Source organism: Hippopotamus amphibius, chromosome 12 (genome assembly GCF_030028045.1).
Source record: "Hippopotamus amphibius kiboko isolate mHipAmp2 chromosome 12, mHipAmp2.hap2, whole genome shotgun sequence".
Classification (NCBI taxonomy): domain Eukaryota; kingdom Metazoa; phylum Chordata; class Mammalia; order Artiodactyla; family Hippopotamidae; genus Hippopotamus; species Hippopotamus amphibius.
Genome location: NC_080197.1, coordinates 70234895 through 70257363, shown reverse-complemented (window position 1 = coordinate 70257363; position 22469 = coordinate 70234895). Strand labels below are relative to the sequence as shown.

At 43.0% G+C, this 22469-nt stretch overlaps 1 protein-coding gene across 4 annotated transcripts in view; it reads right to left on the bottom strand.

The window, feature by feature from the left end:
* GPR19 (G protein-coupled receptor 19) overlaps nt 1–22028 on the bottom strand; it is a 31252-nt gene extending 9224 nt beyond the window's left edge. The window contains exons 1-3 of one of the 4 annotated variants that reach the window (XM_057703158.1): nt 21949–22028; nt 20753–21524; nt 10678–10736 (exon numbers count right to left, since the gene is read on the bottom strand). The gene's annotated coding sequence lies outside the window, so the exon portion shown is untranslated. Of the gene's footprint in view, nt 1–10677; nt 10890–20752; nt 21525–21948 lie in introns of those variants that run through there. The other 3 variants (XM_057703156.1, XM_057703155.1, XM_057703157.1) reach the window with 3 other exon arrangements.
* Nucleotides 22029–22469: the final 441 nt, after the last annotated feature.

Sequence of the window (22469 nt, the reverse complement as noted above, 5' to 3'; positions counted from 1 at the left end):
TGGTGCACGGGCTTAGCTGCTCTGTGGCATGTGGGATCTTCCTGGAGCAGGGATCGAACCTGTGTCCCCTGCATTGGCAGGTGGATTCTCAACCACTGCGCCACCTAGGAAGCCCTTAAATGCTTCTTAAAGAGTAAATCTTTTACATATTATCAATAGAGCAGTGGTGATTTCTGAGACCCCTTCTATCTCTGAGATCTATGATCTTAGTGAACATGAAAACAGGAAAGATGCCAAAAGCAAACACTACAAGGACAGTCAGGATCTGAGAGAATGATGGGGTGTCACTGTGGGAAGGGGTGGGTGGAGGGTGAAAGTCTGAAGCTGAGGAAGATAAACTTCACCAACTTGACAGTTTTGTTCAGGGATGGCTGGTGCTGGAGCAGATACCCGACCTAAAGGATTCAAACAGAAAGGAGCCCGAGCTTCACCCCACGTGGAGATTTATGTTAACCATGAGCTGCAATCCTCCCCTAATTCTTTGTAAACCAAGTTGCAGGAGGAAAGGTCATGTCATATTGGCTCCTCTTGGGGGATGTGTATAAAGGACACTATCCAGTATTCCCACCCCCAGCTGCCACTTAGTAGGGTTCTGTGTGGAAGGGTTTAATAACACTGAGCTTCCCTGTCTCTCTACTGTTCTCACAAAGTCTGTAGTCAAATAAAACAGGAAAGAAAAAGAAAAAGAAACACCAAGAAACTTCACCCTACGAAATGACTAATTTGTTAGGATGGTGTATGCAAAGTAGTCCTCAATCACACATTTATCCAGTATTTTTTATGATTTAGTGTGAGTCAGGATTGCGCTATTTGCTGGAGATGCAGACGTTAATTAGACAGGGCTCTGCTTTTATGGCGCTTTCCTCTAGTGGGAGGAACACTATTACACAGCTAAACGAGAAAAATTATGCAATTAATAAAGAAACAGTGCTATGGAGAAAAATAAAGCAGAATGAAGGACCAAAATGGGTGGCAAATGGATGGCATATGGTTGGCTGGTTACCCAGTGGCCATTCCCAACTTCTCCCTTGCCTTCCTCTCTCCAGCAGCTGAAAAGGAAAGGTCATCACTTCCCACCATCTCTTGCAGCCAGGGGTGGTCACATCAACATCGTCTGCTTCTGGCTACTGAGACAAGAGAAGGACTCCTTGCAGGATGCTGGGAGGCTCTTGGGAAAATATTTCTTAATAAAAGGAAAAGGGCACGTGGGGAGTGTACTCTCTTATGGGCTTGGTGTCCCTCAATTCCTGCCTTTATAAACTGTCATGTAATGACATCAGGGCACTGGGTGGTATGTTATAAGGTCAAGGAAAGTCCTAAGACTCACTAAGATATCACCCAGTGCCCTGACATGGTGCTGCTAGAACACTTGCCTCCAGACTACTTATTAAATAAGTAGTAAGTTCCTTTATGTCTTAAGCCCTTTTGAGTTTTCTGTTATTTGCCTCTAAATGCATCCTGACTGATACAGGGTCTTATTTCAGGTAGAGTCATCAGAGAAGGATTCTCAGAAGTGATACTAGAGCTGAAACTCCAATGACAGGAAGCCAGCCATGTGGAAATTAGAATAGCATTCTAGGCAGAAGGAACAATGAGTGCAAAGGTCCTGGGGCAAGAACGAGCTTTTTATGTGGCTGGAGCACATGAATGTGGAAGAAAATGATATAATCAGATATATGGGCAAGGGTCAGATCACACATGACACTGAAGGGCACAGCTGTCATTCTTACTGCAGTGAAATCCACTGCAGGTTTTAAGCAACAAAGAGATATGAGCATGACCTGATTTGTGCTTTAAAAATACAACTTTAGTTGCTGTGTAGGTGGCTGAGAGTAGAAGGGAGACCAGCTAAGAGGCCTTTACAATAACCTAGGTACATGACGATGGTGGCTCAGACCAGGGCAGTAGCAGTGTAGGTAGAAAAAAAACAGATGGATATTGAAAATATTTAGGAGACAGAGCCACCAAGATTTGCTGATGTGTGATGGGGTAGGGGATGGGGATGACTCCTAGGTTTGAGGGTCTGAGATGGGGCAAGAAAAAGTCCGGGGAGCTGGAAATCAACAATTCTATTTTAGCTGAGTTACATTCCTACTAGATACCCAAGTAGAGCTATCCAGTTGGCGGCTGAATATATAAGTTTGGAGAAATGTCTCTTCAGATTCTTTGCCTATTTTTATTAACTCATTCATCATTCCATAAACATATTTTAAGATCCTACTACATGCCAGAACATACTGTGCTAATAACTGGATATATAATGGCAAACAAAACTGTGTCCCTGCCCTCATGAAGGTCAAAGTCTAATCAGTTGTGGAGAGGTGGAGAGAAGAGTAAGAAATAAACACAAATAAAGACAGGAAGTTGTAGTAAGTTCTATGAGAGGAAAGCGCTGTTATAGGAGAGCTTGGCAGGAGGGCCCTCTCTTGGGCTGGGAGGTTGGGGAAGCCATGGAGGCAGGGGAAGCAGGGACAGAGAATGGAGGCATCTAACGGTAGACTCGCCAGGACCCCTGCTGCAGACAGACAACAGGACAAGGAAACCTGGTCCCCACGCTGCCCTGGATCCCCTGCCTCCTTCCAGACCCTGAACAATGTTTAAGGCTCCTTGTGGCCTGGCCTTAGGACTGCTCTTATGATAGGCTGCTGTTCTTAAGGTGACTCAGAATTCTTTGCAGTCAAAAGAACCTATCACATGGGGGCATGGAAGAGAGAAAGAGGGGGTAAGTGCAGCCTGGAGGGACAAAGTGCTTCTGGGAACTTCCTTTCACTCTTATGCCACAGATCGGCTCTCCTATTCTCCCTCCCCACTCCGCACTATGTGCCCAGCAGGTCAGTTAAGCTGGGAGCAAAGAACACCTTCTTTCTGCTTAGAGAGGAAGGAAGCAGGGAGGAGACAAGGTCTGACTCACTCCCCTGCAGGTCGCTTGCTCCATGGGGTCAGCGGCTGCCCACTGGTAACTGCAACTGGAAGATTCCATCACCTGACAGAGACAGGATATGTCGCTGAGATACCGATGTGCATGTGCTATGCTCCTTGCTGGGACTTTTCTCCTATCTCCTTCTGAGGAAGAATCCAGGCCCAAAATGCTGCCTTGTCTTAGAAGAGTTGTCTCATGGGGCCTGACACAAACCTGTTTCCTTGGCTCTTGTTTTCTGGAAGCTAGGTTCCCCGGGGGGATTTCCGTAGAGGGGAGGAGGGAGAAACAAGGACCTCCTTGCTTGTGGCTGTGCCCCCTGGAGCCCTGCAAAGGGGAGTCCTGAATGGGCACAAGGGATCTATTGAGGATGATGAAAACGTTCTGGAGTTGGATTATGTGATGGTTGTTCAACTCTGCAAATGTAACAAAAATCATGAATTGTACCCTTAAAATGAGTGAATTTTATGGCATGTAAATAAAGCAGTTAAAAAGAAATGGTAGGCCTGGGACCCTTGCCTCACCTCCTCACTGTGCTCCGGGTAAGGGACAGGTGGTGACCGAGGCGTATCCAAGGAACAGAGCTCCCCAGCTGGAAAAGAGGCCACTGCTCCAAGGGCGGGAGGAAGGGGTGGTCCCGAGGCAGCAGCTCCACCAGCCTTCAAGGACACACACCAGCTCAGGCCATAATTACATCTCTGCTATAATCAGAAGGGATCCAAGCCTAGAGGGATCACCCTATATACTTTGTTGTGTGTAAGAGCTGCAGGACCTAGAAAGAGGAAGAGAGTCCCAGTAACGTTTGTCACCGACTTTCCCATCATCCTGGTAGGATGGAGCCTTGCTGTTATTTAAAGGAAATAATGTGTATGGTAGGCAGAATGGCCCCCCAAAGATGGCCACGCTCCAATCCCTGGAACCTGTGAATATGTTACGTTATATAGCAAAAGGGACTCTGCATATATAATTAAGGTTATGGAACTTAAAATGGGAAGATTATCCTGGATTATCCGGGGGGACCCAAACTAATGAGCCCTTACAAAGAGAGAACTTTCTCGGCTGGTAGCAGAGAGATGTGGCAGAAGCCAGACAGATTCCAAGCATGAGAAGGAATCAACGTGCTGTTCTGGCTCTGAGCTGCAGGGAGAAGAACCAGGGAGAGGCCTCTGGGAGTTATGGGTGGCCCCCAACTGAGAGCCATCCAGGAAATGTGACCTTGGTCCTACAAAGCATGAGGCACTGGTTTCTGCCAACCACTGAAACAAGCTTGGAAAGGGAATCACCCTTGGAGCCTCTAAAAAGGAGCACGGTCCAGCCAACACTCTAAGCAGAGAAATGGGCCAGGCCCATCCAGACTTCTGACCTGCAGAACTGTGGTGTAATAAATGGCTGTTATGGTAAGCCACTAAGTTTGTGTTACTTTGTAAGAGCAGCAATAGAAACTAATTCAATATAGCATTTGTTACATAATTGAGTGTGAAAACTGAAACTCAGTCCAGCCATTCTATCACTTTCCACTACCCCACCATCATCTAGAATATTAGAAACCCCCAAAAGCTTAAAGAATGTAGTACTTTCTACTTTACCTTAAATGTTAGACTGGAGGCTAAGAAACCCAAGTTATAATTCGAAGCACTGAATAGCAAGTCAAGAGACCCAGGTCTTATTTTTATATCAGTGTGAGGACCTTAAGTAAGTTAATCTCCCTGAATCTTTGTTTCCGTGTCTACAACATGAATGAGTTGGTCTAGATGATTTCTGGGGTCATTTTTGCTTTATGAACTAAAATTGATGGGTAGACATTGTAACCAGCAACACACATTCATTTAATGTATAACCCACCACTTTCAACTGGCGGAGAGCTCATCCTGAAAGTACATTTTGATGGGTGGAGAGGGAAGCTGTTTAGGGCTGCTGGGGCCCGGTCCAAGGCCAGTAGTCTCGGTCTCCAAAGGAAAGGTGAATTTGTACCAAGGGGCCAGCCAGGCCCTCCTCAATAGTTACCATGGATGTGCCAACAATCTCCTACTGAAGATTCCTTGCAAGAAGTGGTCTGGTCTAAGAAAACCTGCCATCTGTGTTTGCTTCCCATCCCATGTAACACCAAACTTTTTGGCGGGGAGAAATACTTGCTAGAAATCCTCACAGTCCTCTACCAATTTTCCACACCTCTCTTCCCAGAATGGGATCTTTCAAATTTGGCCACAGAATTTACATCTCACCAAACTCCATTTATTACAACAAACATTTTTTAAACAGCTGTTGTGTGCTTGCTGAGTTCAAGTTTGGGAGGGAAATGTTCAGTTTCATTTCCAATCTCTGATTTCAATATCAGCATCTTTAGTTGTGAGACTGAAATAGGGGAGAGGTGGGGAGGCAAAGACCAAACTCATTACACTTAAAGCAAAGAGCTGTACAGTAGATGCGATTTATAGCTATCCGAAAAGGTGAGGTTTGTTAAGAACCAAGTATAAGCATGGAACAGGGACTTACTAAGAACTTCCATTTTTCAGAAGCATTTACATTCTGTCTCACATCAAGTTCACATCAACACTCTGGGTAAATTTTGATCTGCACCAGTGTCCTCAATCAGGCTTTTCCAAGAAAGCAACCTTCAAGTTCATGGAGCGGAGTTAGATTCGAATTTGCAGTAATGTTTATTTTTCATGGACGAACTATGCAACTATAATATGTGGTCAGATGTGACTGAAAATATGGTTGAACATGTATTTGCATATGTTTCACATGGTTGATATATATTTTAGTGCCATATATTTTTAGACATTTAATAAGTTAAAATGCTACTACTATCAATTCTCAGTTCTTCTTATTTTAACCCTCTCTGCATATCAGCAATGATTGACAGAAATCACCAACACCAGCAATTTTCAACCTGTTCTTCAGGGGCAGATGTGACAAATGTGTTCATACATGTGATACACTCCTACAGACACATCCAGAATTATGTGCAGCCCTAGGAGCTCAGCCTACAATCTTCAAACTAAAAAGTCATGCTGAAAAGAAAATAATTATGTAGATATCCTTAAATTTATTCTAATTATTTTTTTAAAAAATGAATCACCAGCAAACTTTTGTATTCTATTAGCCAGAAATTATTTGCAACAGACATCCTTTGTTTGGGACATATTTTGACACTTTGGTTAAGCACTGCCTGCTATACTGTAAGTGTACACTTGAAATCTGAATTCTTGAAGGCTAAGGGTACCCGACACATAGAACCAGGGAAAAAGGTTGTAAGAGAGAGCAGCATGGCTACTCTCCACATCGGGCAATGGTGGAATTCGAAAAACCTGTTACAAAAGCGTACTAATGAGCATTTCCCTGGAAGTAACTAATTTCCTACTTATGCTCTTTAAAGCCACTGACATCCAAGGAAGGTTTCATAGCCTGCATCCAAATTCGAAGGTGTATTTCCTCCTTTAGATGTAGAAGAAAATAACTCTAAATACATTTAAAATATGAAGAGGCTACATTATCTCAACCATAATGCATGGTGGAGAGCACAGGCTCTTGGACTAGTGGTTCAGGGTCATTTTGCCTCCCGGGGGACATTTAACAATATTGGGAGAATTCTTGGTTGTCACATCTCAGGGAGGAACGTGTTGACGTCTGGTAGGTAGAGGCCAGGGATGCTACTAAACATTCTACAATAAAGAGGACGGCTTCCCCCACCCCCAACAGAGAATTACCTGACCCAAGATGCCAATAGTGCTGAGGCTGAAAAACTCTGCTCTCAAGCCAACCTGCCTGGGTTTCAAATCACTTACTACTTGTACAAGTTACTTAACATCTGTGTGCTTATTGAGTATCTTTACCAGTAAAATTAGGATAATAACAGTATCCACCTTATTGATTTGTTGTGAGAATAAAATAAATGACACAGAAAGGAGCTAAGAACAATGTGTGGAAAAAAGCCAGTGTTTAACAGATGTTTACTTTCATTACCACTATATGCACTGAAAAAGACTGAGAAGAAAAACACCACAATTTTAAAATAAATTGTTTCTAGGTGGCCAGACCATGACTGATTTTTATTTTCAGTATACTTTTACATTTCTTTATATTTTCCAAATTTTCTAGCACTGTATTTGTATTACTCTAATATCCAAAAACATATTTTTTTAAAGAATGCAGAGGAAAGAACTTTACTTTGTGATATAGTGGAAAGAGCACTGAATCAGAAAGACCTGGATTCAGATCCTGACTTTATTTGTTGTGTGTGACTTCGGGCAGAAGTTACTCTGAGCTTCAGTTTCCTGATCAGGAATTAGGGCTAATAATGCATATCAGAGAATCTCCACCAGGATTAAACATGACAGACATCCAGTGCCTTGGAAATATGCTGAATGAGAGGCTCCAATAGATGAGTGCTTTCAAAGTTTAGCCCAGGAAAAATGACTCTATATAAACAAGGAAATATATTTGTGATGGTAACTTCCCTTTTGCTTTTTAAACTGTCCTCCTGGATAAGCCACCTCCCATCTCACCCTGCTGTTTGCCTGGGTTCAGAGGAGAAACTGCATCCACACTCTGGTCCTTCTCTCTATTCTTTCCTCCTCCCTACATATACATCCTAGGAAAGGACCTGATAATTCAGCAGGTAGGGCTTACTAGCAGCGGGAAGTTACTGAGAGTGAAAGGCAGGACTCAGGCATCACTTTCACATGCTCATCAACGGCATGCTCACTGTCCCTCTTCTTGTTTCTTCTTTCATCCCTAGCCTCCAAGCTGAAAGCATTCTTGGCAAGGCCTCTCCTCAGGGGAACCTCTCCACTTTCTCTCTGTTATATCTTCTCCTGTTCAGCTGGTCGAGAGGACTGCCCCCTTTCAGTTCTGAGAGGAATGAGTAGGAAGCCCAGAGAGGCTTCCAGATCTAAGCCCCTTGTGTGCACTAGCCTGGCTCATCTGAGAAGGCCGGCAAGCATGCGGTGGGCAGGCAGCACTGGCCCGGCTGCACTGTGCGTCCAGCAGGGCTGTTTCTTTTCCACAACTCATTCACTCCAGGTCACACTGAGGATCAGGAGGAGGAGTAGACAGGATTCAAGGACCCACACCTTATCCACAAACCCCACTCTTAATGCTCCTTACTAACTTAATCAGATGGAAAAACAATAGAATAGGTTATATTTGTGTATTTTAAGCCTAGTCAGCCTGCTAACTTAAATTCAAATCCTAAGCAACCTTTCGAGATGCCCTGAGACAATCTTTCGTACTCAGGTCATAATTGCCACGGTATGGAAAAAGAAGTCTGGCTCAACCCACTCTGACCCTGAAGATCCCATCGTTCTCCAGGGAGGAGTCCTGTAGTCTGTGGGGTGGGCTCTTGGTGCCATGTTCTCAACTGAGAGGCACAGTTGATCAGGGACCTTCTCAAAACATTCACTCTCAACCCCAGGTGAACTATTTCAATGTTGGGAGCTGGTGTCAGGCAAAATATCATAGGAAAATGAGACGATCTGGGGGTGCCTCCATCTAGCTGTAAATAAAAATGTCAGGAGAACTTCATTCTAAATAGAAATAACATGTCAGGGGGTTGGTACTCCCCTGGAAAGAATTTATGGATGCTTATGGAACTCTAGGCCGCTGCTGCTCCAGGGTCTGACTAGCATATGTAAATTTCAGACAGTATTTGACTGTTGCCAAGTTCCCTCCTACCACATTTTTACCTCCTCACTATCCTCCCCATAAAAGCATGCAAAACAAAATAGGCCTAGGCCCCCAGAATACTGTCAGTCTCGCCTCCCCATTCTTCATTTGCAAGTGTATACTGAGATGGTATCATAAACAGGCCTGGTGCTAAGTGCTAGAAACCCAGAGATGGAAGGAGACAGTCCCTTCTGTGCAGAAGCTGACTCCAGATGACTACAACAGTGTGATGTGTACTTGTCCAGGGAAATGAAGACTTCGGTAGGGATCAAAGGCTTAATCTAAGAACTAAAGTTCAATAAAGTTCAAGGTGTCAAGGGGACACTTGCCTCTCAAAGTATTCTTCACTGAAACCCTGAAGGGAAACACCTCATATAGTGAGGAATTTCACAAATTTTGGATTCCTATCCCATTTTCTTCCTCTCTGTATCTCTGACCTAGTAAGTTCTCTAAGTTTTCCCACAGCATATAAGAATGAGATCAGTCATCTTTTCTCATCAAGGCCCAGGAGGGAAACTACACAGACCAAAAGGAGGTAACCCTTATATTTCAGATATTTCCAGAAGTTAAAAAAATTCTTTTCCCCTTAAAAACCTAAAATAATTTGCAAAAAGAGAGGCATATTCCCTATTTTAAAGTATGATATTATTTTAAAGCAATAAATCTAGTCAGTTTGATAACATAGTTTATGTTTATAATCTTAGAAGTTTTAAATCTATTTATTTTATTTTGAAAACCAGGTAAGTACTGTTAAAGTTAATAAGCTTAGGCTGGTCTTGTTACTAGGTCCTGAGGATGGAAGAATGTTTCTAGGCTTAAAAAAAAAAAAAAATCAACCATGATGTAATTTTAGATTTCTTTCTTTCCTTTAGACATCATTTGGTCACCAGAGCAACACAGTGTTTTACTACCAGATATCTATACAGCACAAAGGGAAGAGAAGAACAGGCAATTACTTACTGGGTTATTTGGGGGTACAGAATATGACTATCGGGATAATTCAAGATTAAATATAGATTTCACTGGGGATTTGTTTCAGCCAGGCAAGCTGATTCAATGTTCTAGGAGCGTCAGCTGAACAAATTTGTAGCCAAATCAACTGTTGACATCATTTGAAATAAAAGGAGCAGGGAAGCAGCATAGTTCAGTGGTTAAGATCATGGACTCTGGGGTCAAGTTTCTTGGATCCAAACCCTGTTTCTCCTATTTGTTAGCTGTGTGACCTTGGGAAAATTCCCTAACTTCTCTGTGCCTTAGTTTCTTCATCTCCAAAATGTGGGTACTAAGAATATCTTCCTCAGAGGGTTACTGTAAGGATTAAACAACTGATTGTGCTTAGAATGATGCCTTACGCAAAACAAGAACTTATAAGTATCTGTTAAAATTAGACAAAATGAAATGTAAATTTGCTAGTTCCTCTCTTTGTACTGGATAGAAATAGTCAAAGATATCAAGATATGAGCGTATGGCAGATTCTTTTAGCCTGTAACTTTGGAAGATTCCTTTGAGAACTTCCTGGGAGCCTTCTTGGTAGCTATTCTGAAATATATGGAATTTGGTGGCGGTCTACTGTCCCTAAAAGAGAGCTGGAAACAATCACAAGCACTCCTAGTACCAGGAACATCAGAAGGAAGACAATCACACAGCACAAAGAAACAGCATGCCAGCACACTCAGGCTCCCTAAGCCACTGCCAATAACCTCTGGGAACATGGGCACAGAATAAGCAGCTGAAAAAGGATGAAACAGGATTTTATTGCAGTGACAATGCAATCTGGCTGGTGTCAGTAATATTATTTTTTCCCTTATTTCCAGGATTCAAAGGAAAAAAATCCTTTTCAGCGATGAGTGCTTTGTTTTATTAATTATCACTATATACAATTTCCACCTCATTCTTCTTCAACAGGCAGTTATTGTGACGAATTATTCATTTTACAGAACTACCTAGGCATCTTTTCTGGACCTGTGACAAATCTAAAGCCCCTAACCAGCATCTAAGCCGGGACAAAATCTCCAAATTGCCTGGAAAACAGAAGGTATTGTGTCCTCTGAGCCAAATTTCAGCCACGCAACGGCGGGATCTCTAACACATACCTTCATCCGGACTTGATTTCAGAGACGGTCTCCCTGGGTCTTCTTGGTCAGGAACAGCCCTTGCAGAGGAGTTTGGAGAATGCCATAAACCACCAGGAAAGCTTGAGAACACATTCATATCTGTCCTCTGCCTTTCCCTTGGCTCAGAGCCTGCTTCCTGGTAGGAAGACAAGATGACGCTGTGCAGGGTTGACTGTTAAACCATCTTCCCATCCCCAGCCCCAGTCTCTTAGTGCCCCTCCCTTCTTCTTTCCAGGGCTCTGGAATGTGTCACATGGGAAATGGATCATGTGGCTCAAGGGGAGAACGTGGCCAGCTTCTCTCTCCCTTCCCCCACTTTTCCTTTCAGGAGCACAGCAGCAGAAATCTCCGACCTGATTGGCTCTGACCAAAAATCTCCATATGAAAAGGGGAAGACTCAACCATCCAAACCTCCAGCCTTCTCCACTTTATTTTTTGTTTTATTTTTCATCTGGACATTTTCCCTGGGCATTCAGAATTGCTTGGAAGGGAAGGGAAGGATGCTTTCTCCCCAGGCCCCCTCTTTCTTTCTTATCGTCAGTACCCTAACATGGCCAAGGTGTTCCCTAACCTCCCTTTGGAGCCCCCTTGCCCATCTGAGACAATCAAGTGTTCAGCACCACGGACAGCATTACACCCCCTCAGTGCTCATTAAAGCCATTTGTCTATTTCACTCTCAGGTAAATAAAAATATTCTAAAAAATACTTCCCTGAGGTCTTGTGCCTAAATATACATCAGGCTATATATACGTAGGGCTCCAACTTCCCCTACTATCAACTTACTGTAACCTTATAAGCACAAATATAATTTTCACATATCATTAAACCTAAATAAAGACGATCCCATGTTCACCTCCCCATCCCCATCCCACCACCCATCCCCACCCTTTAAACATGCTCCACGTTTTGCGGGGGAGGGGAAATTCTCATTACACAGTTTACCATGTGCCCATATATCTGCGCTCACAGGCACTACCACAGAAACACGTAGGATTTCCTGAGTGTGCACGTCCAGATGTGTTTAGCCACAACCACAGGCCTCAGGCAGGGCTGAGTTAGAGGAAGAGAAGGAGCCTGGTAGGAGCTGTTTTGTGCAGGGTCTTTCCTGCTTTGCTGACGTCCTGGTTGCCATGGTGCTAGGTAACTGCTGAAGGGGATGATTTTGTTCAGAACCAGTCACCATGGGACCCTGCTGACTAAAGAAAGGGAGAGGGAACAGGACTGAATTGCAGAGGAGGACTTTCAATTAGCATTTTCAGAGCCAAATTTACCTAATGGGCCCTTTTTTACTGAATTGTTGCTGACCCTAAATCTTGAAAGGATTCTAGGAATTAGTATGGACACTGCGATGGTAACTCCCTCCATCCTCCACTGCTTCTTTCCTCAAAAATCTATTTAGGTGCAATTGAATGAAAATGCCAGCTTCACAGAGTGACTTTGACCACGCCATCACAGAGCAGAGGGAAGAACACGGGAAACATATTTCTTCTCAGGCTGAGGCTTCTGACTTTTATAAGGCCATTCATCTAAGTCTAACAGTCTTAATTGGGAGATACTTTAGAACCACACCTGAACTAAGAATAATAAGTGAATGCTTTACAATATTATAGGAGAGAAAATAAATACTGTTTAACATGATCTGCTGGATTATTTTAAATAAAAATAAATTTGAATAATAAGGTCAATCCCCTGGATAGCACTGGACTATCCTAAGTCAGGAGCTGCAGCTAGCTATACTCTTGTCTCATCAGGCATGCATGTAACTGATTGTTTCTAACTCAGAATCTTATGCATGACAATTCTGAATATTTATTTGGGGGGGGGGTAAAAATGCTGACTTTCAATGTGAAGTAACGCAAACTCTATAAGAAAAGAGGTAGCATAGAGGAGCTGGGGTATAATTTCAAGAAACTGAAGCTCCTTCCTGGCCCAATATCCACAGCTTAAGATATTTACTTCTTCTATTTTAGGATAAGAATCAAGTTAATTCTAGTTTTTCTATGTAAGACTCACAGAGAAATTCAACTGTGTTAATTCTAATACTTGCCACTTTCGGAAAATTGATTTATCAGGAAAGCTGGATATGTGTTTCAAGAAACTTTTAGAGAGCCAGCCAGATGGTGATTTAGATAATGTTTCTTTTCTTTTAGTGAAAATAATAATAATAACAGCAACAACAACAAAACGAGCTAATATTGATCATGCACCAGGTATTTAGTACATGATGGTATTTAATTCTCCTATCAAACCATGAGAAAGGTGCTATTATTAACATTCCTGTTTTACAGACAAGGAAACTTAGAAAAGATAAGCAGTATGCCCTGCTTAGTGGGGGAGCTAGGATTGAGACTATTTAAGCTGACTCCAGAGCAGGCATGTTACACTATACTATTCTGTATCGTTGATAATGGACTTCATTAAAATAACTTGTCAATTTAATGTGACTGATGTGACTCATTACTATGGGCCTTTGACAGAAGAAATCAAAAAGATTGCTTTAAATTATTTGAGACCCTCCCCCCGCAAAAAAGACCAAATTATTCATTCTTCTTAGGATGATTGCATGTGAACATCATAGATTAATGATAAAATAATAAAAACGATTTTATAAGGAATCATAAATATTATTAACGATGGCTATTAAACATGTTATGTAATATACTAATTCTGTTAAAAATATTAAATTTATAATCACCAAACTTATTCCTGGCCATGTGGAAGAAAATAGATAGTTGTCTTCCGTCCAAACCCATAAAACCCCATAATACTTGTGTGGCTGGGGTAGTATTTTGAAAATAATTTATGTGATTTTCTTCCCCCTCTGCCTGTCTGGGGAATCAATTTGCCTTGGGGATAGGGAGTGTGGCACTGTTCAGAAGCTATAAAAGTAATAGAAAGAAAGAAGGAAATAATATTCAGCTTCTGAAATTCAAAACAGGAGTGTATAGCAAGACAATAGGCTTAAAATCCAAGCTACTGTTTTGAAAGCCATTCTCGAAATTCCTTTCTTTGTCATCAACCAAATATGGAAGACTTTGCTCAGACTATTTGGTACCACAGAGCAGGCCTTCAGACTGGGGCAGGAAAAAACTTTCCAAGGGGTCCCAGAGCCTGCAGGCAGTTCTATGGGAATTAATTTCTAGATCCTCAACTTCCACAAGCTGATTGTCCTGAGAATTGGTTCAGTCAAGATGATGCTGGTTCTTGGTTCCCATCTAGTAGTTTTTCTTCCCTTTTACCATAGATTGGTGAGCCTCTCACCCACCTCCACCTCAAATCCTACAATGGTGAACTGCCTGGATTTTTAAAAGCTCCCGGGAACCAAGCAAAGAAACAACTGGAAATATTGAGGATGCTACTGAGATATTACTGAATGGAATAACTGAGTTAACACATTCTTTTAAAACACAAGAGCTTTCCAATTGCTTTAAACAAAATTGAAAGTAAACCACTATCCAAATGTCCACTGAGAGATTCACTAAAATATTTCTCTTAAAAGAAAGCTCTTTTTCCGAAAGAATGCCAGCTAATAAATGCAGAATATAATGGTTAGAACACCATTTTTACAGGCCCCAGTGAAATAACTGCTTCAGGAAAGGACCACAACAGGTATTCAAATATGAGATGAAAAGTTGTTGGGAACAGGTTGTTTGTAGGTTATTTATAAGCTGCAAAGGGAAATGTGTCCTTTTTCAATATTGAGACTGGGAGGGGGTCACCATCTTAACCAAGTGACCAAATTTAGCATTACTAACAGTGGAACAACCTGAAATTAGTGCCTAACATAAAACAATGTAGCCTACCCAACACTGCTGAGGAAGTATTCTTTCTAAAAACATTTAACCTGAATTTAATCAAACCTCTATACAGGGTGCCTAGTTGGAGGAAAAGAAAAAAAAAAAAAAAAGGCAGGAGAAACAGGTTAAAGACCTCATGAGAAAATAAGCAACCAAACTGAGAATGCAGAATATTCTACAAGAGAACTAATCTGGACTTATCAGAAAGTCAATGTTGTGAAATAAGAAGGGTGAGCTGTTACACATTAGAGAGACTAAAGAAAACCAATTGCAAAGCATGTAATTGGATGAGATGCTGACTGGGGAGGGAGGGAGAATTAGTATAAAAAAGCTCTAAAATATTTTGGGGAAATTTGTCTTGTGAACTGGGTATTAGATAGTGTCGTGGAAACCTCATTTCTATTAGGTGTGAGAAAGGAATTGTGGCTAATAGGTAGACTTCCTCATTCTTAGGAGGTGCTGAAGTACTAAGGACACAGGGCCGAGACGAATGCAAGATACCCACAAACGGTCCAACAACAACAAAACATATGTATGCACATAATCAGAGAGGCAAAGTAAATACGGCAAAACAATAACAACTGGCGAATCTAGGTGAAAGTGTATGGGTGTTTACTGTACTTACTTTCAACTTTGTCGTCTGAATGAAAATAAAAGTAATAAATTCTGCTCTATGGTGGGCAATGACATGGCACACAGAGAGTAAGAGTCTCTCCCTCTAGGTCGCAGGTTCAGAGAGAAAGAGAGAGAGACAGAGGAGAATACAGCAGCCAGTCACTGGGCGTGACCTCTTTCTAGCCCAAAGGCGGACATGAGTGCATTCATTTTCTCTCGTGGCTCTTTCAAATTACCACAAATAGTGGCTTAAAACAACACAAATCTATTATCTTACAGTGCTGAAGGTAAGAAATCCAGCATGGGACTTCCTGGGCTAAGATGATGTGACAGCAGGGCTGTGTTCTTTTCTGGGGGCTACAGAGGGAGAATCTGTTTCCTTGCCACCCACACTCCTTGACTCATAGCTCCCTAACTCCATCTTCAAAACCAACAACGTTGTATCTCTCTAACCATTATTCCACAGTCACATCTCCCTTTGATTCTGACCTTGGACTGGAAAATCACTGGATTGGGCCCACCCACATAACCCAGGATAATCTCTCCTCTCAAGGCCCTTCACTTAGTCACATCTACGAAGTCCCTTTTGCCCTGTAAGGTAACATATTCACAGGTTCTGGGTATTAGGATGAATATCTTTAGAGGCCCTTACTCTGTGTACCACAGTGAGTTGCCTCCATGCTGAGAGGAGCACTCAGGGCAAGAGCGCTCTGCCTTTGCTCTCCTTTGGGGACCATGGCCTAGGCCCCTCACCCCTCATTCTCTGCACTTGGCATGGCCATTCGGGCCAATGGCAAGTTCCCTACAGTGTATGCAGGCATACAGAGCAGTCAACTATCCCAAGCGTTTCCTGTTCCCTGGAAGCATGAATGCTCAACTAACGGCCAGGGGGTCTGCATGGTCAGGTGAGGAGACTCCACAGCAGGGGCCAAGGGGAAGCAGAGTCCCCAAGGGGAGGAGGCTGATTCTCCCTGGGAGATTTGCCTGAAGCCAAAAATAGGCCATGAACCTACCAGCTGCAGGCTTTGGCGTCGCAGGCCAGCAGGTTCCCCAGTGATCAGGCCAGCAAGGGGCATCATGTTGGAATCCTGCCAGTGCACACTCTAGGTCCAGAATGAAGCCGGAATGAACCCTCTCTCACGAACTCCACAGGGATGTGTATGTTACCCCTCCCCACCCTCCATAAAATTGGACATTATCTTCAGAGAAGATGACAGGACCACCTTGGGAGGCATTATGAAAGAGGAAACATTTTTATCCAAAGGAGACTTATACTACTTAAGGGAACCACTTAAGAAATGAATTGAACTATATTTGAGACTGAATTGGACACTTTACTGGATTTTTTTTTTCCTGTAACCTAACAGTTGTGGTGGTTTTAAAATATGTCCACAAATTCTAGTTCTGGTGGTTTTAAAATTCTTTGATATGTCTGCCTTCAAATGGTGACACCTAATACTACTTCCCTCAAACCTGGGCCAGACTCATAACCTGTTTCCAATGAAGAGAATGTGGCAGAAGTGATTCTCTGTAACATCTGAGGCTAGATCATCATAAGGACAGTTTCTGCCTGGCTCTCTCCCTCTTGGATTACTCAGGCACCGTCCTAAGGACACTACAGCCATCTCATGAAGAGGTCCACACAGGGAAAACTGAGGACTCTCACCAACCAGCACCAACTAGCAACAGGGCAGTGAGCCACCTTGGCAACAGATCCTCCAGCCCTAGTCAAGTAACTGCAGTCCAGACAACATCTTGACTTCTACTTTGTGGGGCCCCACGCCAGAACTGCGCAGCTAGGCTGCTCCCAAATTCCTGACCCACAGAAATTATGAGATAATGTTTATTATTAAGTTCCCAAGTTTGGGGGAATTTTGTTATGCAGTAATACGTAACTTATACACAGGTGAAAACTCTAGAAAACAATGAAGAGTACTACTTTTTCTTGGCATATTCGAGCTGTAGCAAGCTAAATAAATGTCCCTGCTGCGTATGTGTGTATTCCTGTTGTGGAAAGTATGTGGTTTTATTAGGCCAAGAACAGGAGGAAGGGGAGAACACAACTAGCCACATGAGAGCGCTGTCTTAGGGGAAAAAAGAAAGCCACTGAGGTGGAGGTGGAGTTATTATAAAGACTCAGAAGAAATGCAGGGAACTCAAGAACAGGAAGTGGCAGTTAGACCACAGATGGCACTGAAGTAAGGGACAGAAAGCTGTCAGAGCCAAGAGCCACCCACTCCGTATCTTTCTCTCTGAGGCTATGGGACTTACTGTCTATTTTCTCTCTTAAGTAGCTGCATTCACCTGCTTCCCTTTTGCGATCAGCGTGTTCTGACTACTGGCCCCCAAATGGTGGCCTTGGCTCCGAAACTTACAAGACCTTCCTTACAAGTTCAATGCTCCTATTTAAATGACTCAATCTCAATTAAAGATAGAACTACCATATGATCTCACAATCCCACTTCTGGGTATACACCTAAAGGAAATAAAATCACTATCTTGAAGAGATATCTGCACTCCCATGTTCATAGAAGCATCATTCATAATAGTCATGATATGGAAACAATCTGTTGACAGATGAATGAATAAAGAAAATGTGATATACAAATACACCTTACACACACACACACACACACACACACAAAACGGAGTATTATTCAGCCTTAAAAAAAGAAGGACATCTGCCACTTGTCACAATGTGAGTGAACCAGGAGGACATTATATTAAGTAAAATAAGCCAGAAAAACAGATACTGCATGATCTCACTTATATGTGGAATCTAAAAAAGTTGAATTCATAGTAACAGTGAGTAGACTGGTGATTACCAGGGCTGGGGGATTTCAGGAAATGGGGAGATACTGGTCAAAGGGTACAAACTTTCAATTGTAAGATAAATAAGTTCTGGAGACCTAATATACATACAGCATGGTAACTATAGTTAATAATAGTGTATACTTGAAGTTTACTAAGAGAGATTTCAAGTGTTCTCACCACACATACAAAAATGGTAACTATGTGAGATGGAGCATTAATTAGCTTTATTGTGGTCGTCATTTCACAATGTATACATACATCAAAACATCACATCGTATACCTTAAATATATACAATTTTTATTTGTCAATCATACTTCAAGAAAGCTGGGAAGAAAACATCAATGATTTCACTGAGAGATTAATAATCTCTGAAACTTACATGACCTTACAAATTCAATGCTCCTATTTAAATGACTCAATCTCAATTAAAAATAGAACTACCATATGATCTCTCAATCCCACTTCTGGGTATACACCTAAAGGAAATAAAATCACTATCTTGAAGAGATATCTGCACTCCCATGTTCATAGAAGCATCATTCATAATAGCCACAATTCGGAAACAATCTGAGAAACATTGAGAGATTATTAATCTCTCAGTGTTCTGATCTAAATTCTTAGAAGCTGTTTGACTCAGCTTAAGATACAGAGCAGATCCAACCAGCTGTAGGCACTGGGATGGAGCAGAGTTCTTATGCTACCTCCTCAACACTCTCTAACAAATTTTATAAAGTGGAAGGACAAGGAAAGGGAGGAAGTGATTGACAGAGGAAATGACTGGTAACTCAAGGTGTGAGTATGTGTTTTTAAAATTCCATGAACTCTCCACTGATAAGACTGCCAACAGCCACAATACCTTGGAATCAATAACTGAAGTAAGATGGTGGTTTCAACTTCTGAATTACTTATATCCCTAGAAACCAGAAGTGTCCTACAAGAAAGTATCTCATCTCTTAGAAGCTCAAATTCCTGACTACTCTATTCCATCCCTCCTACTCTAAGTGATTCTCTACTCACTGAAAGGTGACAAAAACAGACTTGATTCTCACCTTTCTCATCTGTTAGTACTGGCAGGACCACTTGTGTAGTCAGAGCAGCCAAGTCAACCCTATGAGGCTCTGGGAAGAGGCCTCCTTATCAATGGCCTTTCCACTGGAGAACACCCAAGCACACACATGTCAATGACGCCTCCTGATGCCCCTCCCCAACCAATGGAGCAGTTGTAAAAGGTCTCCCCACCCCACTACCGCTGTCCACCATGCTCATGGCCCAAGATTCATGACATGGTAACACAATAAAGACATCAGCATCTGTGTCACCTGTGCTAAATTAGCACCAGGCTCTAACCAACTGAGCTAACCAGCCAGAATAGTATCACCTGTGCTCGATCAAAGTCAACCTAGGAGGTTCAAAGTCCTCATTCTCTACAGTAAATTCTGTGTATTCCTGGGACCTATATTGATGACCTCATCACTGACCTTTCCCAAATCAGGATGCTTACCATCTTGTAATCATAGTGGCCTCTCTCCTGAATAAAGCTCACTGTGCCCTATTCATCTGCCCATCTCAAGCTCTAACCCTTATTCCTCTAGACATTTTTCAAATATATAGCTACAGATGAGTGGTCTTAAACCACAGCCCTAATTTCTTTTCTCGTCCTTCTTAAAGCAGTGGTTCTCACCTTCATCAGCAAAATGAGGAGCTTTTTAAAAAATACTGATGCCCAGGTTCCACTCGCAGAGATTCTGATTGAACTGGTCTAGGGTAAAGCCTGGGCATTAGGACTTTCTAAAGCTCCCCAGCTGATACTAATGTGCAGGCAAGGTGAAGAATCTGTCTTAAGGCTCCCCGAATACAGATGAATCCATGCTACATGCAACCTCCACATTTTGGTGAAGAGATGGCAAGCACAGAGGTGGTGGGAGGCTCAAGGCACAAACTCTTACTTATCGATCATATACTATATATCAGCTTCCATGCTAGCAACTCATGCAGCCTTTTCAACTGTATCTCGTTTCACCTTTACAGTCATCCTGTGAGGTGAGCACTAGTGTCCTTATTTGACATACAGGGAAACCGAAGCTCAGAGAGGGCACAAAGAGTGACTGCTGTACCCAAAGGGTCAAACCCCAGGTCTGATTCTCAATTCTACACCTTTTCTGTGACACCATACTGAGAGGTCACTCCTCTTACCATTGGATGATCCTACTCCCTAAAACCGAGACACCCAGGCTTCAACGCAGAAACCCTATTCTAGTGCATCTATGGATTTTTTTTTTCCTGGAACATTTTCCCATGAACTCCACACGTATAGCCCAGTCACTAGGCTATACTTCAGGCTGCCAAAATGCAGTGAAGAGCTCCTGGGAAAACTTCTTGATAGGAGATCACCAGGTCTGGGCCTTTATTAAAGTTTTTCTATTCTACTGATTGATACCGGCATCCTTCTCCCTCACTGCTAACTTAAATCTTATGGCTTTCTATACTGAGTTTTTCTTACAGATGAAGCTGTATTACTTATCTACAAGCTATTCCTTTGCTGGTCTACTAAAATCACGTATTCCATCGTTCCTCTGCCTTCTACTCCAGACACTACACAAAGAATCAAAATATACTGGCTAAGCTGCATAAGATTGCTGCTAACATCAAGATGGGACTCATACCTAGTGACCTGGAAGGCTAGTGGCGAAAAGTAGGTACTTGTGTAACGCGCCAGTGTCTTGGTAGCTCAGTTCCACCATTTCACTCCATGAAATGCACATCGCATTCTGCCTGAGGTGTGGCCCAAGGGACCACTGGGAGAGGACACTTCAGGTGTGGGTCATACCTTTCAGATGCTGCAGAACAAAATCCAGTGCTCGCGCAGGTGTCCCACGTATCCTGAGAGAGAAAGAGGTCAGATTAGTCAGTTCTCTCAAGACACTCCCCAAATTCCCGACTCCTGTTACCTTAACTCTTCTTCCCCATCCCAAGCTCAGCCCTTGCTCAGGACTCTGACTTTTAGTCCTCCTTGTTCCACTCACTTAGGGACTCCCAGATTTCTACCTTACACACAAGGGACTAAATGTGAAGCATTCCTGGCGTTCTGTTTACAAACAAGCACGGGCTCGCACTGCTTGAAGGAAAACGTGCTCTACTGCCAAGACTTCTCTTTTCCTCGTTCCGCCTCACTGTGCCGCACAGCTACCGCCTTCACTCGCCCCTTCAATTTTCCCATCTTCTCCTTTCCACTGCATTACCTTAACTCACATTAACATCCTCTCTTGGTCTCCCAGAAAAACAAATTTTTTTTCTCTTGGCCCCTCATATTTATTCCTTTATGTCGCTCCCAGGGTTAACTTTCCAAGCACACAGAGCTCATCACTCTGGTTTAAAGTCTGGACGGCTCTCCCACACCCACTCCTTTACTACCCGACTCGCTGAAACCTCCTCAGAGTTCACGGCCGAAATACAGTAACGGAAAGGAGTGACGACCGTATAAGCACTTGGAGTTGTGACTGCAAAATCTCGAAGAATGTAGTGTTGTGTGCTTGAATCCATCGCATCACCGTGAATTATCCTCCGACCTTTCTCGAGGGTCAAATGTGGTTGACTATTACCTGGAGAAAAGATTCAAAACGTTTTCGCGCTAAAAATAATGTCAAGCGCATGCGCAAACGCACACGGTGGGGAGGAGGGAGGACTCCCGCTAGTCGCGCAGGCAGATCTCGCGAGGTTTGGGCAAGCCCCGGGAGCAGTAACGTTCTTTGCGGTGTTTTGAGGCCTTTTCTCACCCCTCCCCGCCAGCCCTGATGTATTAATGCTGTAGTCAAAAAAAAACCAAACAAACAAACAAAAAAAAAAAACACAGACTCCGCGGCGAGAACAAACAAGGCTATAAGTATGCGGCACGCCAGCAACAGTCCTCCGGGGCCGAGGAATTCTACGAAAGGCCTCTCTACGAGGCTCCGAAGGCCGCACAAGGTCTCCAGAAACAAAAGCCAGAAGTACGTAAAAAATAGAAAAAGCCAACCAGTTTACCACCTTAGAATGCGGTGTGGGGATTTTTGTTGTTTTTCCACTTTTCACTGGACGAAAAATCCCATTGGTTGCCTCCCGCTGCGATTGCGCCTGCGCGGGGCTTTGTTTGCGCCCTCGGGCGGCCGCGGGGTTCCGCCTCCAGCGCCCGCAGACGGAGGTCCTGGCGTGCGGTTAGTGATGCAAGTTGCGTTTCCAGCCCGGGACGCGGGTGGGAGGTTAATAACAGGACAGGTTACATGTAAGCCTGAAACTAGTGAAAATGCGAGCGGTAATGAAAACTCTTGAACATTCAGAAATCGTTGCCTTGTCAGATCTGTCGTGGAAGAGCTTTTTAATGAAGGTAATGAAGGGGAATAGCACCACTCTAGCCATAACTAAGAAGTGGTTAGCAGCAACAGTACTAAACCCAAGAGCGTAGGTCGTCTTTAGGCACCCGTTAAAAATGTGGCGTCTGTAATGGAAAAGATGCAAATAACCCTAACCCTAAGCCCATCTTGCTCACATTTCGAGCAATATCTGCATGG